We start from the raw sequence: 6,000 nt of genomic DNA, 5'->3' as shown, positions 1-6,000 counted from the left end.
AACTCCGCTATGTCTCTCTTCATGCCCGGCCACCAATAAATTCGCTTCAGATCTCTATACATTTTGGTCACACCCGGATGAATAGAATATCGCAAACCATGAGACTCTGCCAACAATTTCTCAATCAAGTCGTCTACTCTAGGAACACATATTAGCCCCTTGAAATTGAGCACACCATCCGCATCAAGAGTGATCTCTTGTGTCTTACTAATCACAGTCTTCTTTCTAAGCTCCTCCAAATTTTCATCGTCAAATTGTTTGGCCTTGATCTCATCATTGAATGTGGCCCTTACTTCAATACTAGCTAACACCCCACCTCTTTCTTAGATGAACAATTGCATGAATTTAGACTCCAAGATCTGAATTTCTTTATCCTAAGGTCGCTTGGTTACACTTAAGTAAGCTAAACTACCCATACTCACCATTTTTCGACTCAAAGCGTCTGCCACCACATTAGCCTTGCCCGGATGGTATTGAATGGTCACATCATAATCTTTAAGTAACTCCATCCACCTTCGTTGTGTTAAATTCAAATACTTTTGAGTGAACACATGTTGCAAACTACGATAGTCAGTAAATATCTCACACTTAACACCATAAAGGTAATGCCGCCAAATTTTAAGAGCAAACAGTACTGCTGCCAACTCCAAATCATGTGTTGGATAATTCCTCTCATGCACCTTCAATTGACGCGAGGAATAAGCTATAACATTCTTATCCGGCATCAACACAGCACCCAAACTAGAACGTGAAGCATCACAATAAACAATAACATCATTACCTTCAACCGGTAATGCTAGAATAGGCGCGTTGGTCAAGAGAGTCTTGCGCTTTTGGAAGCTCTCTTCACATTTTTCAGTCCATTCAAATGGTATCTCTTTTTTGGTCAAATTGGTCAAGCGGGTGGTAATAGAAGCAAAGTTCTTCACAAATCGACGGTAGTAGCTAGCGAGCCCAACAAAACTCCTAACTTCCGTCACAGAGCTAGGTCGAAACCAATTCTTAACCACCTCAATCTTTTGAGGATATATCATACCCATTCTTTTGAAACTCCATACCCCATAAATGCGACCGATTTCAACCAAAATTCACACTTCGAATATTATGCATACAACCTTTGTTTCCCAAGAACACCCAAAACAATACGAAGATGGTCGTCATGCTCTTTCTCACTTTTCGAATAGACCAAAATATCATCAATAAAGTCTATAACGAAAGAATAAAGAAATGGTTTGAACACCCCATTCATCTAACTCATGAAAGCTGCAGGTGCATTGGTCAAACCAAAAGACATGACCAAAAATTCATAGTGCCTATAACGAGTTCTAAACGCCGTCTTAGGCACATCTTTCGGCATAATTTTCAATTGATGGTAACTAGATCTTATATCAATCTTAGAGAAAACTGTTGCACCTTGCAATTGGTCAAAAAGATCATCTATTCGAGGCAAATGATACTTGTTTTGAATAGTGACTATTTAATTGCCGGTAATCTATAAACATTTTCATACTACCATCCTTTTTCTTTAAGAACAAAACTGGAGCACCCCATGGGGAAGCTCTTGAAGTTGAGCCTTAAGCTCTCTTAATTCTGCCGGAGCCATGCGATATGGAGGGATAGAAATGGGACGAGTACTAAGGTCTAAATCAATGCAAAAATCTATATCTCTATCCGGAGGCATATCAGACAAGTCATTAGGAAACACTTCACTAAATTCAGACACCACATGAATAGAGTCAATGGATGGAGCCTTAATCTCAACATCCCTAATATGAGACAAATATGCCAAACAACGTTGCTCAACTAATTTACTAGCCTGAATGGAGGATATAATCTTAGTTTTCTTAGGCTTGTACACCCCTTCCCACACTAATTTTTGTCTTCCCGGAATTTTTAGAGTTACAAACTTAGTATTAAAATTAAGCACAGTATAATAGGGGGACAACTAAGTCATGTCTAAGATTATATCAAAGTCAGTCATATCCAAAATCACCAAATCAGCCCAAGTCTGAAAACCCATAATCAAAACAGGACACGCACGATAGACATGGGTAACTATGACTTACTCTCCAACCAGGGTAGAAACACAAATAGAGGCATCAAGAATATCACAAATCATATCAAAATGTGAGGCAAATATCATGGATACATATGAATAAGTAGAACCCGGATCAAATAACACATTAGCCATCCGGTCATAGACAATAATAGTTCCAATGATCACTGCGTCAGATGCCTCTGCCTCATTCTTGCCCGAAAAAGCATAACATTGAGCCCTATCATCTTGACGAACCACTTTCTTGCCTGGTTTCATATTACCCCTACCTCTGTTACCATATGCTCTACCTTCACCGCCTCGTTGATTACCTCCTCGCCCACCTTGTGGATGTCCTCTACCATTCCTACCATTCCATGCAGGTACCATTGCTCTAGAAGGCTACTGTGAGGCATATAATACACATGGGTGGGGACAATCTCTCCTCATATGCCCAGGTTCTCCTCAGTTGTAGCAAGTACGATCAAAAGATGGTCTGTCGCCTGTAAAATGTGCAACTCCCTGGCTCTCCTGAAAATTATGAGATGAAGTTCCCGAGTAATTACCTATAGAGGCGGGCATGGCGGACTGAATTGGCTTGGCTGCAAGCGTTGACCTCCCTGAACCTCTAGAATAAGAACCTTGGAAATTGCCTAAATTCTTGGCCCTTTTTGCCAACGCCTTAGCTTGACCATCTCGCCTCACCCCCTCCACTTTCTTAACATAGTCTGTCACCTCATTAAAGTTTCTCCCTGTAGAAGTCATACGAACAAATAGTCCTTGCAACTCAGAATTTAGTCCCCTAATAAATAACCAGATTCTCTCTTTCTCAATAGTAACCAACTGCGTAACATATCTAGATAAAGCGTGGAACTTGGCCTCATAAGCAGCCACAGACATACCACCTTGCTGTAAAGCCATAAACTCATCTTTCTTACAATCTCTCAAGGTTCTAGGCACATATTTCTCTAAGAACAGAGCATGAAACTGGGTCCAAGTGAGTGGAGGTAAAACGGAAGATCTGCACTCAATATAAGCTCTCCACCATTGCTTGGCCTCACCTTGAAGTTGGAAGGACACAAACTCAACCCCATGTTGATAAACAATACCCAATTTATGAAGCCTCTCATAGCAATCTAAGATGAACTCATAAGCATCCTCACTCTCAGAACCAAGAAACACATGAGGCTTTAGCTTCAAGAACTTAGTCAACATTTTATGCTCATTACCAGTCATAACAGAACCCAACAAAAGATGGAAGAAAGCATCATTACCTCCAGTCCCGCCCACCTTAGGCGCAGTTCTAGGAACATGAGGGTTAGTAGGAGCTTGAGCTGCTTGAGCAGAAGGAAGCACTCCAGGACCAACCAACCCTTTCAAAAATGACATGATCTGTCGAGCTAACACCGGATCAATGGGAGGAACATCGGTAGTCTCAGCCTGGCCCTATTCCTCTTGTCTGACATTTTCAACATCAACTTCTTCCTCTATCTCTTCATGTTGTATGGGAGGGGCCTCATTTTGGGGATCAATCCCAACCGGTACCTCATCTCTAGCAGGCGCTACTCTTCTACGACCTTTACCCTTAGCTCTTCTTCTACCCCTGTCTCGACCGCGACCTCTCGCAGCAGATTCCTAAGCTGGAGCATTGAAAAGAGCTACGAGCGTGACGCCGTTATACCTAGTATTAACCATCTGTGGACAAAAGAGTGAAGGAGGTTAAATACCAATTTGAATCAACAGATACCAATAGAAATCAAGTTATAGCACGAAAGGAGACAAGAGAAAACGGGGAGATTTCCTAAAGTCTTATAGTCTCTCGAAGAAAAGTAAAATCATCGCCGTACCATTTTGTAAGACTCTACTAGACTCATTTTGGTACATCGAGATCAATGAACCTAGGCTCTGATACCAACATTGTCACGACCGAGACCATTGTGATTGTCACCCACACTAACACTCCAGTGGGAGAACCACTACTACAACCCCAATCATGCAACTAATCTAAAAACTAAAGCATTTAAGTATACGAAAGAGGAAATAATAAGTAAAACTGAAGTTCCTATAAACTTCAACAAAAGATCTAACAACTTACAATGCAGAAGAAATAACCTCGAACCTGAAAGTCAATCTACCAAAACATCTAAAGTTCAACAGGTCTAAACAAGAAAGGATGCAATCCCAAACTAACGAACTAATCAACTAACTAGAAAAGACTAAGTCCGAAAATAGTGGATATAGACGAAAGAGAACCCATGGAAGCCCGAAAGAATTGTCTCACCCTTGAATTCGAACGACGATCATTGATCTTCTAAGCAAGGTATGCCAGTAGCCGCTTGAAGATGTCTTGTACTCAACAAAAATAAGAGCAACTGCAGTATCAGTACAAAACCATAATGTACTGGTAGGATCTCGTGGATATCCCACTAAGTGCAACATACATAAATCATTACAACAATATAATCACATGCATATATTGATCATAACAATATTACCAACAATTACAAACAACGAATAATTTCACATTTTATATAAAATCATTGGTCCTCTCATGGAACCCAAACTCAAACAGTTAGCATATCGGAACGTGATACCCGATCCAAATGTTATGTTGAAACATGGCAACCGATCCCATATTTATGTCGGAACGGGGCAACCGATCCAAGTTAGTTATGCCAGAACCTGGCAACCGATCTAAGTTACTTATGCCGAAACGTGGCAACCGATCCAAGTTAGTTATGTCGGAACGTGGCAACCGATCCATTCACACACCACAATCACAATCACAATCACAAGTATATCTTCAAGATCATACATTTAAGTCATGATTTCATGGCAATCATAATTCATCCATCCAGTTTACAACAAGTGTGATCAACAATGCAACATTCACATACATACATGTATCATAATGAAGCATGAACAAACATACATCACACAATCGTAGAATCACAACCATCACCTACCTCGAAACAAACTTGAAACCCTAAGAAACTTGATCCTTCCCTTTTCGGATTCGTTCCGCTTGTTCTTAGTCTACAAACAGTCATAACAACACGATAATCAACAAACAATCGCTAATTATCCGAAACTATAACAATTCTATGAACCCTAGATCAAACCCATGATTCCAAGTATCCAAATTAGGGTTGTTTCCACCATAGAATCTATATCAACACCCTCCCCCATCGATACTTACCCATTCTAGTACGTTCTACAGATCGAAAAATGGATTCAGGGAGTGAAAAGCTTACCTTTAGCCTCAAGAATGGTGAAAAACGAGTAGGAGTCGCCTGGAGTTTGTTCCTTAGCTCTAAAAATTGAAAAGTGACAAATAAGGTCGTTTAGCGGTTTATTTACGACTTTNATTATCCGAAACTATTACAATTCTATGAACCCTAGATCAAACCCATGATTCCAAGTATCCAAATTAGGGTTGTTTCCACCATAGAATCTATATCAACACCCTCCCCCATCGATACTTACCCATTCTATTATGTTCTACGGATCGAAAAATGGATTCAGGGAGTGAAAAGCTTACCTTTAGCCTCAAGAATGGTGAAAAACGAGTAGGAGTCGCCTGGAGTTTGTTCCTTAGCTCTAAAAATTGAAAAGTGACAAATAAGGTCGTTTAGCGGTTTATTTACAACTTTAAGTCGCGTCGGTCCTGCCACAGTGGCACCAACCCTGCTACAGCGGCCCTACCCTGGCGGTAAAAATTGCGCCCCAGCGGCTTGCACGGAACCAGTGAGCTATTTAAAGAATTCCAAAATCTCCATTTCACATCACACCTCTAACCCACGATGCTTAGAAAATACCCTTTACACTAATATCCATTCCGGGAGTTCTACTCACCCAAATTCAATTTCCTAAAGTCGTACAGGTTCTTTAACGAGTTATCTAACTACTCATGTAATCAAATCATAATTAACTCACCCGATTGTTATTAGATTTCTCTGCACCTT

This window comes from Solanum stenotomum, chromosome 6 (assembly GCF_019186545.1).
Source record: "Solanum stenotomum isolate F172 chromosome 6, ASM1918654v1, whole genome shotgun sequence".
In the NCBI taxonomy this organism is placed as follows: domain Eukaryota; kingdom Viridiplantae; phylum Streptophyta; class Magnoliopsida; order Solanales; family Solanaceae; genus Solanum; species Solanum stenotomum.
Note: the sequence above shows the minus strand (reverse complement) of the source record.